Source organism: Nuphar pumila, chromosome 3, assembly GCF_984573655.1.
Source record: "Nuphar pumila chromosome 3, dmNupPumi1.hap1.1, whole genome shotgun sequence".
Taxonomy (NCBI): domain Eukaryota; kingdom Viridiplantae; phylum Streptophyta; class Magnoliopsida; order Nymphaeales; family Nymphaeaceae; genus Nuphar; species Nuphar pumila.
In genome coordinates this window covers 8,539,936-8,553,514 of record NC_143251.1, presented here as the reverse complement: position 1 = coordinate 8,553,514, position 13,579 = coordinate 8,539,936, and the positions used below count along the sequence as shown (strand labels likewise).

The window sequence follows — 13,579 nt, the reverse complement described above, 5'->3', positions numbered from 1 at the left end:
GAATACAGCAAGTCAAGGGGTTCACTATAATCATTGAGACCTATGTTGTAAAAAGCGTTGAGGCGTAGCAAAGCGCTCCACCAACATATGAAGCAAGGTGTAAGCCTCATGGCATAAAGCGTAAGCCTCAAAAATATTTTTTTTAAAACTTTAAAAAAAACTTTAGAAAAATATCTAAAAATACAAATAAATCTATGTCACAGGGATTCGGCCAGCAGGGTGCCACACCCGCGTTGACGCAATGCAACTCGGGTGCGGGTGCGGCACCCGGTGCGGTCAAGCTGACCCTGGGTGCGGTCAATGCACCCAGGGTCATAAATGTCCAAATCTGGACTTTAAAAAAAATACTGTTAAAAATTAGTGTTACTGCTGTTAACTGTTAAAAAAATTATAGAAAATCTCAAATAAATACCGAAAAATATGAGAGTAACATGTAAAGGTAACAATAATGCAACAACTTGTTTTATGTAAGTATCTAACAAATAAAATATGAGCATTCAATGAAAAATTAAGTAATAAAATCACTAACAATCAAATTCTTCAACATCATGTTGTCATCGTATCATGCATTTTAGCATTAACAACCAAAAGTTAATGTACAAGAATCAACTATAAGCAATGAATATGAAGTCTTAATTAAGAGGGCTAAGGAAAAAATGAAATCAACTCAATTTCCCTGAATATCTAAACTTTGATTTATTTTTTCTTGGGCAAGTATCGGAAAGAGCTTCTTCTTTAACATGTCAACTAATGCTAGATTTTTTACTTTAACGAAACTCCAGAAATTTATCACGAAAACAGTCTTATTGCAGAAGATTGGAAGAAGGAGAATAAGTACGGAAGAAGAAAAGGAGGGAAGAAGGAGAGAAAGAGAGAGAGAGAGAGGAAAAACATAGAGAGAAAGGAGAGACAAGAGATGAGAGAGAGTACCTGGTACCGTGCCTTCTTCTACCTTTCGGCAAAGAGAAAGAAAGAGAGAGAAAGACGAGGAGACCCCATTTGACCCCAATACCCTGAGGCACGCCTCGCTATGAGGCGTACGCCCAGTTTGACCTAGAACAAGCCACCCCTTGACTGGCAATATTCTGGCATCAGATTGGCTGGAAGCCGTCATGGTGGCATCGTTCATGCTAGCTGGTGTGACCCTGATTCTGGCATCAGATTGGTTGGAAGCCATCATGGTGGCACTGTCCATGCTAGCTGGTGTGACCCTGACAGTTGCAACCAATCTGATGGTGGAATGTGGCCAGAGAATAGTAGTGTATCACCACCGTGGTACACTCAGGTGTACGAAACATGTCACACACACACAGTGAGTAGGCGCCTATTGTGAGCAAATGGGGGTTTCCGGGGTGTTTTTCAAAAATTTGACCCCGCAGATGGGTTCAGCAAGGTCATTTTGCTAGAAAAACAACACTTATATCATGTTTTTTCAATGAAAAGATGTGAATTTTTTAGCTTGAATATTTATGAAAAATGTAGACCGCCGATTTTCAAACCTAAATAAAAACCAACCCATGTGTCGGAATAAGATGATCCAAGAGTCCATTCCTATAAAATCAAGCATTAAGAACACATGTATGTGGTCAGATTTGAAAAAAACATGAAAAAACCTTTTAGAAGCCCGGTATGCTGGCGGTAGGTACAGAGCTACCCTCTCTCTCTCTCAAATATATATATATATAGAGAGAGAGAGAGGATCCTAAATGGATGACTATCCAAACAAAGTGGAACAACCTAAGTCATCCGATCTCATTAGTTCAGAAGGCCCTAGGCATCCCACCCTCATCCCTAATGCCCTACCTGACACTCCTTTCCTGTTCTTGCATTGCCCACCGCCCCTTCCCTTCTTCCCCATTGTGTCATCTCACTTCCATGCTTCACTGTTGTGTGAGCAACCACAGGAATGTTGCTCTCTCTCTCTCTCTCTCTCTCTCTCTCTCTCTCTCTCTCTCTCTCTCTCTCTCTCTCTCATAGGTGGAGGGCAATCGCTGCCTTGCCACCAGGCAGTCATTGGCCAGCGACCCCCATCCCACCTACCACATGCCTAACACAGTTACGTCTACACAATACAAGAGGACGAGATCAGAGTTGTGCGTCAGACGATTGAGGGGTTCGGTCTGGCATCCAAACAAACTTTTTGGGTTTGAATCCTAGCCAACCAATCTAAGGAGATAATGGATTTAGGAGCTATGCACCACTTATATATAGTATCATGGCCTACAGGGCTTTTGAAGGGTTTTTTTCTGTGTTTTTCTTGACTCTAGCCGAACAGATGGGTTCTACTTCTACATGCTTGATTTTATAGGAATTGACTCTTGCATCATCCAATTCCGAGACGCGGGCAGGTTTTTATGAGTTTTGAAAATCGGCGGTGTAAAATTTTTTTAAATATCATAAATATGCAAGGGTTAAAAACTCTTTTTTTTTATCGAAAACACGATCAAGTGTGGTTTCTTAGCAAATCGACCATGCCAAACGCATCTGCAGGGCCAGATTTGCAAAAAAAAAAATGGAAACCCCCACTCACTCATGGTAGGCAACGGCACGAAACTAAGTAGACAGCTACTCTCTCTCTCTCTCTCTCTCTCTCTCTCTCTCTCTCTCTCTCTCTCTCTCTCTCTGTATATATATATATATGTGTGTGTGTGTGTGTGCTCCCAGAGCACCTACTTCCCACCTAGAAAAGGCTTTAAAATTTCAAAATGTTTGAGCATTTTTTGTTGATCAGACCATACAGATATGATCTACAATCATTATTTAGTGGAAAACAAGTTTTGGATCATGTAATTATGACATACATGCAGGTTTTTTATTATCTTAAAAAATCAATGGCTAACAAATAACAATGTACCAAAATTTCATGACTTAAAAAAAATTATTTTTATGTCCAAAAAGCATGATCCAAAACATAATTCCTATCAAACAAACTATGCTAAGTACATCTATAAGGTCTGATTGAGAAGATGAAACCTACAATTATGATTTCCAGTAGGTGAGAGTACGTGCTCCCGGAGCACCGTAGCATTACTCTATATATATAACACCACAACCTTATACCTATCCTTTTAGAAATCTAGGTATCATAACCTTCATACCCATGTCATATTCCATACAGGTAGGTTGCAAATGGTTTGAATTTAGGATGGGGATTTTGCAAATTTTGACTGTTCTGGATCCGATCCAATCCAACTCCACAATGTATTTTCTGATCCAAAATCCAAACCGTTTGCATCCCTACATGCAGGCACCCATACCTATGTGATAGAGTTTCAAGAAAACATCAGAGATCTTTGACCTCCCAAATCAGTGTCACAGATACTTCACTTAGTATGCACATCCCATGTCAACACAATATAACACTGCCATAGGCACTGAACGGTCCATGACACTTCATGGAGATGGTTAAACCCGTGTCAGACATATTCAACACCATGTCCTCATCTCATCTGCGTCTTTTCATGATCTTGATCCTTTATTTGCAGTTGCTTAAATAATTGTAGCTGATATCAGCAAATTTGTATTACCTAATGAACTGAAGTCTTAGAGATGTAAACATCAAACACTTAAATAATGTGTCCTGGTGTTTTACTTTTCACAAAAAATCTTGTGTCCATGTAAAGTATCAATGTCATATCCCATGTCTGAAATGAAATGGGGATCTTCGAAACACGAGCTTAGATTCACAAGGGCAAGTGTCAAGAATGACACTAAAGCATAACCCTTAAAAAGGGTATAACTGGAAACAAAATAAAAATAAAAATGTATTCTTTATTGATATGAAAAACCAATTGCTTAAAAAGCATTGGGATTAAATACAAGAGGGGTTGCACCCCTTTATATACACAGCAGAAAGAGGACTCGATAGAGTTGTTGGACTGTGTCAGTCCAACAGCTCTATTGCTACAGTCATTCTAGTTCAAACTGAACTAGATGACATAAAGACAAAATAAAAATAAAGGAAAAAAATTACAGAAAAGAAAGAAATGAAAAATATAATTATATATATAATAATATATATATGTACAGTTTTACATTTTAACACTCCCCCTCAAACTTACGGTACAATGAGCGAAAGTTTGTCTAAGAGAAAGTGAAATCGGGGAGCAGCGAGAGGCTTTGTAAAGAAGTTTGATAACTGATATTCTGAAGTGACATATGGCAGATCAATTATCCCGTGTAGATATTCCTCTCTGACGTAGTGACAATCCATTTCGATGTGTTTGGTGCGTTCATGGAATGTTCTGTTACTGGCAATGTAGATCGCACTTTTGTTGTCACAACACATTTGTGAAGCCTTTGTCGCTTCAGCTCCCATGTCAACAAGAAGTCGTCGGAGCCAAACTACTTCCATAGTCGTGGTTGTCATGGCTCTGTATTCAGCTTCGGTGGATGACAGAGATATCTTCTGCTACTTTTTACACCTCCACGAGATCAATGATTCCCCTAAAAAGACACAAAAGCCAGTGGTTGAGTGTCTGTTATTGGGATCACCTCCCCAATCAGCATCAGTATATGCAATTAAATCAAGAGAAGAGGAGGAAGATAAGAAAAGTCCCTGTGAAAGAGAGGACTTGATGTATCTGATAATACGCATGGCTGCTCCCATATGAACAGAAGTAGGAGCATATTGAAATTGACTTGCTGTGTGAACATCATGTGTTATATTTGGTCTGGTAATGAATAGATAGGAAAGTGCCCCGACAAGCTGTCTGTAAGGAGTAGGGTCTGCAAGAAGTTCTCCATCATCAATCTTCATTTTAACATTAACAACTTCTGGAGTGTCAACTTTCTTATCATCAGTAATACCAGACCTGAAAACAATATCAAAAGCAAATTTAGTCTGAGATAATAAATATCCTCTAGAAGAATAAGCAACTTCAATGCCTAAAAAATATCTCAACAAGCTCAAATCAGTCATTTCAAAATGAGATTTAAGAAGTGTTTTGATTGTTTCAACTCCCTGTTTATCGCTCCATTCCCAAAGCATTCAACATCAACTATTTCAGAACATTCTTTCCTCCCACAGAGTCATATACATCCATGCTCTAGTGAAGAGCTAAAACTCCAGCATCAGGTAATGGTTCTACATCAGGATCAGCCTGTATCTCAGAAAATGGATATCTTCTCACTTCTTGACCAAGTAAGTATACCAGTCGAGAATAAAAGAACTCAAATTTTCCCAAGAAGTTTCCTTAAGAAAGAGGCCTGCACAGAGGAAGCAGAAACCTCTAAAGCAGCGGAAGAACGGGCTGATGATTTTCAGAAGCCAATTACAGCACTCTCCAACATTTCCATTTTTGAATTAACTCATGATTCTCCCAAACATCAGGAAAAGTTGGATGATCTATTAAGAAAGATCAAAGTGAAGCCGAACACCACGCCCGAAGATTTGGCGCAGATTGTAAACCAGGCGATGACAAATGCGCCTATTACTTTCTCTGATGAGGACTTGCTTAAACCTCATTCATTCCACAATAATGCATTGTATATTGTGGTAAGGACTTGGGGCATGACTGTCCCGCATGTACTTGTTGATGGGGGCAGTAGTTTGAATATTTGCCCAGAAATGACGACAAAAGCCCTGGAATTGAAGGAAGAAGAATATGTGCCTGATCCCATCACCATTTACGGCTTTGATAATCACAGGCAGACTGCAAAAGGCAAAGTCTTTTTAGAGATTTCCATCAACTACTCAGTGCACACAGACCTATTCCATGTCGTCAATGTGCCGCCAACTTACAATCTGTTATTGGGACGAACATGGATCCACAACTCCAATGCAGTTCCATCAACCCTCCACCAATGCATCAAGTGGTCCAAGGGTGGAATGATCACTACCATTTTGGGCGAAGACCCTGAAGAAAGGCTGCCACAGCCTATGATTCCCCGTCCAACATTTACAGCAGATATTCCCAGCATTCGGGAGGCAGATGAAATCAATCTTAGCGACAGCCTAGAGATGCTGAAATTAAAAGATGTCATGGACGAAGAGAATGTTGCAATCACGGTTCAATGGCAGGGACCTTGTTTCTTCAAGCTAGGAGGACGCATTAATTACACCTCCTTCAAAGATCATCCTTTATTCCCTCAGTTTTCCAAAGCAAGAAAGGGATTTGATCTGCTGATAAAACATGGATATCAACCATTCCAAGGCATGGGGAAAAATGAAGACGGCATGATAGAGGCCATCATTCCAGTTCAGTATGCAGACAGCTCAGGGTTGGGGTTCACCGGCCAGGATTCCAGCAAAGAGACCATTTTTGTCAGAGGAAGCCAATGAAGAGATGATGCCTCAGTTTTCCTGCTTTTCTATTCTCATTTCTTTGTTTAAAATCTTGTAGGGACAACACAGTCCCATCTTTTGTCAGAGTCTTGTAAATACTTTACTTTAATAAATGAAAGATCAAGCTTTTTCTTCATATTCGGGCATCTATCGTTCCTTCTTATATTTTGTCTATGTCATTGTTCTTTACTTTATACAAAAATTTGATTCGGCTCGTACTTTCTCTTAAAAAAACCTTTCTTACATTTCAGGACTATTAACTCCTGAATCAATGACGAAATTCGTTATCACTCTTAAGTATCTAAAATTGACACGGTTTTCTGAGATGAAAGACAGAACAGAGGTCAGTCAGACAGCGGAGCAGACCGAAGAGCCAGCTGAATTTGATTCCACCATTCAAGAATTGCCATAATTTACTCACATTCAGAAGCAAGATGAACCATCATCTCTGGTTCAAGATCCAACTGAGGATATCAACATTGGGTCAAAAGATAATCCGAAAATTCTCCAAATCGGTTCGGGTCTAAAAGCAGAAGAGAAAGTAAGACTCGTCCAATTCCTTAAGCAGCATCAGGAAGTATTTGCCTGGACTTATGAAGATATGCCAGGATTGGATATCAAGCTGGTTGAGCATCGACTCAAGTTAATGATCATATCATCCACATAGAGAAAAAGCATAATGATCCCTGCATCAGAATTCTTAATAAATAAAGCAGTGTCAGTTAAACAGAATTGAAAACCAATATCAATCATAACACGACTAAACCTATCATACAAAGCTTTTGGTGCTTGTTTAAGTCCATAAAGAACTTTTTCTAAGCGAAGGACTTTACCCTTAGAAATACTTAGACCAGGAGGGGGTTCCATGTATACTTCTTCAACTAGCTTTCCATTTAAAAAAGCATTTTTGACATCCATTTGAAAAATAGACCGTTTTTTGATAGAAGCTAAGGCAATTAAGGTTCGGACAGTTGTCATAAAGGTTTCTTCATAATCAATCCCATATTCTTGGGCATAACCTTTGGCTACTAAACGGGCTTTATATCTTTCAAGAGTACCATCACTCTTGGTTTTAATTTTATAAACCCATCGGCATCCTATAGTTTTCTTCCCTGGAGAAAGATCTTGAATATTCCATGTAGAAGCCTTTTCAAGTGCATCTAATTCAACTTTCATGGCTTTTATCCATTTGATATCATTTTTTGCTTGAAAATATGTGGATGGTTCTTCATATGAGTGAATTAATGCAATAATTGCCCTATATGTGGGTGAGAAAGACTCGTATGATACAAACTTTCCTGGAGGCCTCGAGACTCTGGATGATTGTCTAGTTGGAATGTTAGAATATTTTTCAAGTGCACATGGAGGATTAGACTCTTGTCACCTAGAATATTGAATACTAGTATTTCTATGAACTTCTTCATTTTCAACATTAAGATCAATAATTCTTTTATCATCATCAAAGTTACAGTCAAGGTCATATTCATCATATGTTTATGTTAGATCTAGCAAAAAGGAGTACTCACTGACATCTTTTAATTTTCTAAAATAAAAAAAGCTCTCCTTTTCAAGAAAGAAAACATTTCTAGACACATATAGTCTATTATTTTTTAAGTCAAAACATCTATAACCTTTCTGTTTTTCAGCATATCCTAAAAAGGCACAAAGAATCGCACGAGGGGAAAGTTTATCATTTTTGTCAGTAAATATGAAACATTTCAACCCAAATATTCTTAGTCTAGAGTAGTCTGGAAAAATGTTCATAAGTTTCTCAATGGGAGTGATATTTTATAACGAAGAAGATGACATCATATTAATGAGATAGGTGTCATTTAAGGCAACTTCTGCCCAAAAGTCTTTCGGGACTTGATTTGCGATTAATAAAGTCCTAGTGGTTTCTATAATATAGCGATGTTTTCGTTCTGCCAGTCCATTTTGTTGAGGTGTATAAGGACAAGATCTTTGATGTGTGATGCCATGCAATTTAAGATAATTTTGAAAATCTGTGGATAAAAACTCTCCCCCTGAATCTGTGCGAAAAATAGTAATATCATTTTGAAACTTGTTTTTAACCATATTATGAAAAATTTCAAAGTCTGAAAATACTTCAGACTTATGTTTGAGAAAGTAAATCCACGTATGTCGGGAGAAATCATCGACAAAAATAACATAGTAAACAAATCCTCCTTTAGAAATTACTGGTGCAGAACCCCAAACATCCGAGTGTATTAATTCAAGTGGTCTTGAAGAGAAAAAGGTTCTGTTCTGAAATGGTAATCTTTTCATTTTGCCGAGAATACAATCTTTACAATCAAATGATTCAAAGTTACAAAATTTCCCTAGATTTGGAAAATGTTGGATTTTGGCTATATGTGGGTGACCAAGTCTCTTATGCCACAGTTCCAACTCTATTTTTTGAATATTATAACAAAAAGTTTTCTTCGACATTTTCAAAAAATCCATGTAATAGAGTCTTCCTTCTCTATGACCTTCCCCAATCAACTTGCCTGACTGGCGATCCTATACCCAACAACCATGAGAAGAAAATGAAATATTACACCCATAATCAGAAATTTGAGATACAGATAAAAGATTTAAATTTAATTTGAGAACATGTCTAATTTCTGGAATAGAAAATTTCTTTGTTTTATAAATTTTTTCAAAATTTCTTATTCCTTCTATTTCAACAGAAGTCCCATCAGCAGTAAAGACCTTTGACACACTTGTTTTATTATTAACACATTTGGATAGACTTTGATTATTTGGGGTCATATGAAAAGATGCACCAGAGTCAAGGAGCCAAGAAATTTTACCTGGATCAGAAAAAGATGAGGTTGTTGTGCCGGTTGAAGCTACAGATGATGAAGAGGCACCTTTGATGAGAGGCTGAAGAATCTCCATTAGTTGGGCCAGGGAAATTGGTGCATCCTGATCTTTAGGCTCCGATCCAGCAATTGCAGTTCTTTTTTCTCTCAGCTCCTTAAGTTTGGGACATTGTGGTCTGTAGTGTCCAGGTTCATGACAGTGATGACAAATAACTTTCTTCTTATCATAGTCACCATTTTGTAGGTTAAAGTGAGGAGGCCTATATGATCGAACATGATTCCCTGGTCTAGACACGGCTAAAACGGAATCATCTTCAATTTTTGAAGAACTTTTACGGAGACGATTTTCTTCCATTGTTAACTCTTCAATAGTTTCAACAATAGAAAGAATTTTTTCCTGGTGAAGTAAGGCCAATTTAGTGGTTTCAAATTTTGGCCTTAATCTAGTGATAAACTGGTAAAAATGTTCAGCATAGAGTTGTTTCTGACGAAGCTCGATGTCTTCGGCACAATGTCACTTTGGTTCTAAAAAGGAAAGTTCTTCCCAAAGTTCGGACAACCAATTGTAATATTCACGAATAGTTTTGTCTTCTTGTGTCATCATTCGAACTTTTTCTTGGAGGTTGCACACGTGTGCAATATCTTTAAGGGAATACATATTCTTAAGGTATTCCCATGCCTTATCAGCATGATCAAATTTGGCAAGACTTGAGCATTTTTTAATGTCAACGCTATTGATAAGTCATGACATTATCTTCGCATTAGATATTCTCCATTCTTTCCATTTCTTCTCGTATGAGGCAATAGCCTTGATTTTTCTCTTCTTCCGATAGAGGGACCTCTTTATCTCCCTCCTTTTTAGTAAGAGATAGCTTAGGTTCCGAATCAGAACCATCCACAATCCCCCATAGGCCTTTTCCCCATATATGGTGCTTCATGATTGAAGCCCATGTTACATAGTACGTATCACTTAGTTTCATAGGCATGACGGTGACTTTATCATTGTCATCCATCGATTACAAGGAGAGAAAGAATAGGGATAGAAAAGAAATCAGAAGGAAAATGAAAAAGAAAAAAAAAAACAATACAACAAGAAGTGAAATCTTCCCCAATGAAGTGATAAAAGGGATCTTCGAAACACGAGCTTAGATTCACAAGGGCAAGTGTCAAGAATGACACTAAAGCATAACCCTTAAAAAGAGTATAACTGAAAACAAAATAAAAATAAAAATATATTCTTTATTGATAGGAAAAACCAATTGCTTAAGAAGCATTGGGATTAAATACAAGAGGGGTTGCACCCCTTTATATACACAGCAGAAAGATGACTCAATAGAGCTGTTGGACTGTGTCAATCCAACAGCTCTACTGTCAGTCCAACAGCTCTATTGCTAGTCAAGTCTGGACAGGACTTGACTAACAACAGTCATTCTAGTTCAAACTGAACTAGATGACATAAAGACAAAAAATAAAAATAAAAGAAAAAAATACAAAAAAGAAAGAAATGAAAAATATATTTATATATATAATAATATAATATTATTATATATATACAGTTTTACATTTTAACCATGTCCATGTCCATGCAATGACAGTCAAGTCACAGCGAACAATTTGTGCTAGATAAAAGAACAAGATTTTCCTTAAATAAAATTTATTGTTGCTAAAAGTACTATCGATACATGGTAGTAATATTTACTGTGTTCATCCTGGATGAAATGATGAATTAGTATGATTTAAAGTTTTCATTATGGATGTGAGGATAACTCCGCCTGTGTATAACTGTTTAGTTATACACTGTCGGCCCGGATAAAGGAGGAGGGTTGCGGTAAGCCAGTGACAGCCAGCATAAAAACTTAGTCATACCCTATGAATATGAACCAATATGAGAATTTCATTGGGGCGTTCCCTACTGAGCGACGAGATGTACTCTATAGGCCCGGAGCCAGTGATAAATGGGCAAGGGTTGCTAGGTCGTCGCCCAGAAGCGACGTGTCACACCGGCGTCCGGGTGTGGTGTCAAATAGGCAAGGGTTCCCTCACTTTGTTGGACGGGTGGGGGTAAAGAAGTTAGTCCAGGACCATAAAATTAGGTTAGCCACTTGGAACATAGGGTCTTTAACTGGTAAGTTGGTAGAGTTAGTAGATGTTATGTGTAGGAGAAATATTGATATTTTATATTTACAAGAGACCAAATGGGTAGGTGAGAAAGCAAAAGTGATAGAACCTTGGGGATATAAGATTTGGTATACAGGAATAAATAGGAATAGGAATGGAGTAGGGATTGTTATGAGTCATGAGTTTATAGATAATGTAGTTGAGGTCCGTAGGAAGAGTGATAGGATTTTACTTATTAAATTAGTATTAGGTACGGATATTATTAATATTATTAGTGTTTATGCACCTCAAGTAGGTTTAGATAATTCTATTAAGCGTCAATTTTGGAAAGATTTAGATGGAGTACTACAAGGGATATCTTATGGAGAAAAGTTTTTCATCGGCAGTGACCTTAATGGACATGTAGGCATTAGTAGGGATGGATTTGAGAGTATCCATGGAGGCTATGGTATAGGAGAAAGAAACGAAAGTGGAGAAAGGATTTTAGATTTTGGTTTGTCCTATGATATGATCTTAGCAAACACTTGGTTTAGGAAGAGGGAGTCTCACCTAGTAACATTTAAAAGTGGAGTTAACATGAGTCAGATAGATTTTTTCCTACTTAGAAAGAGAGACAGGGGTTGTTGCATCGATTGTAAGGTTATACCGGGAGAAAGTGTAGCTACACAACATAGAGTCTTAATTTTAGATTTTAGAATTAGACAATGCCGCAAAAGGGATAGACATAGGATAGATCCTAGAATTAAGTGGTGGGCACTGAAAGGAGCTAAACAAAGAATGTTTGTAGAGCATGTAGTTAAGGAAGTTGATTGGTGTCTCGAGGATGATTCAGAATCAATGTGGAATAAGATAGCGGGTGGCATGAGAAAGGTGGCTAAGGAGGTATTGGGTGAGTCTAAAGGCGGTGCACCGCTAGGTAAGGATACATCATGGTGGAACGAGGATGTCAAATTAGCTATTAAGGTTAAAAGAGAGTGTTATAGAAATCTAAGTAAGAGTCGTGATAATGAGAATTTGGAGAAATATATGATAGCAAAGAAGGAAGCTAAAAAAGTAGTTCGAAACGCGAGGGATAAGGTATATAAGGAGGTTTACGACAAGTTGGATACCAAAGAGGGCGAGAAGGATATTTATAGGCTTGCAAAGATGAGAGATAGGAAATCGAGGGATCTGGGTATGGTTAGATATATCAAAGATGAAACGCAAAGGGTTTTAATCAAAGATGAGGAGATTAAGGAGAGATGGAAAGATTATTTTGATAAGCTATTTAATGAAAGTCATGCTCAGGATCTTGGAGACTTCTCCATTCCTTTTCATGAGATGAATCGTGACTTCATGCGCAAGATTCAAAAGAAAGAAAATGCAGAGGCTTTGAAGAAAATGAAATCAAGAAAGGCAGTTGGCCCAGATGGTATACCTATCAAGGCTTGGAAATGCTTGGGAGAGAAAGGTTTAGAATGGTTGACAAATCTTTTTAACAAGATTTGGCAGACAAATAAGATGCCTAATGAGTAGAGGAAGAGTACTTTAATGCCTCTATATAAGAATAAGGGTGATATACAAGATTGCACAAACTATCGTGGTATAAAACTCATGAGTCATGCTATGAAACTTTGGGAGAGGGTGATTGAGTCTAGGTTGAGGAAGGTTGTCATGATATCGGAGAATCAATTTGGTTTTATGCCTGGAAGATCAACTATGGAAGCTATACATCTTCTTAGACAACTTATTGAGAGATATAGAGAGAGGAACAAAGATTTGCATATGGTTTTTATTGATTTGGAGAAGGCATACGATAGAGTACCTAGGGACGTTCTCTGGCGGACAATGATGAAGAAATGTGTTTCTCTAAGTACATTAGTATAATTAAAGATATGTATGAAGGAGTAGTAACCAATGTCCGCACTTATGGAGGGGTGACAACCAATTTTCCTATAACGGTTGGGTTACATCAAGGATCTGCTTTAAGCCCTTTCCTATTTGCTATAGTAATGGATGAGCTTACGAGATTAATTCAAGAAAATATGTCGTGGTGCATGTTGTTTGCTGATGATATTGTTTTGATTGATGAGTCTAGAGCTGGGGTTAATGTTAAGTTAGAATTATGGAGACAGACATTGGAAGCAAGAGGTTTTAAGTTGAGTAAGAGTAAGACAGAATATATGGAATGTCGGTTTAGTAAGCAACGAAGTAGTGATGGGAGTGTAGTGAAGCTTGGTGAGCAAGAAATACCGGTGGATGATTGTTTCAAATATTTGGGATCTATCATTCAAAAGTATGGAGAAATTGATGGAGATTTAAATTATAGGGTAAAGGTTGGGTGGATGAAATGGAAAAGTGCAATTGGAGT

The 13,579-nt window shown here is 37.8% G+C and overlaps 1 protein-coding gene across 3 annotated transcripts in view; it reads right to left on the bottom strand.

Moving 5' to 3' along the window:
- The window catches only part of LOC149841853 (uncharacterized), a 58,619-nt gene that overhangs the window by 34,083 nt on the left and 10,957 nt on the right, over nucleotides 1-13,579 (bottom strand). The gene's annotated exons all lie outside the window — the stretch shown is intronic.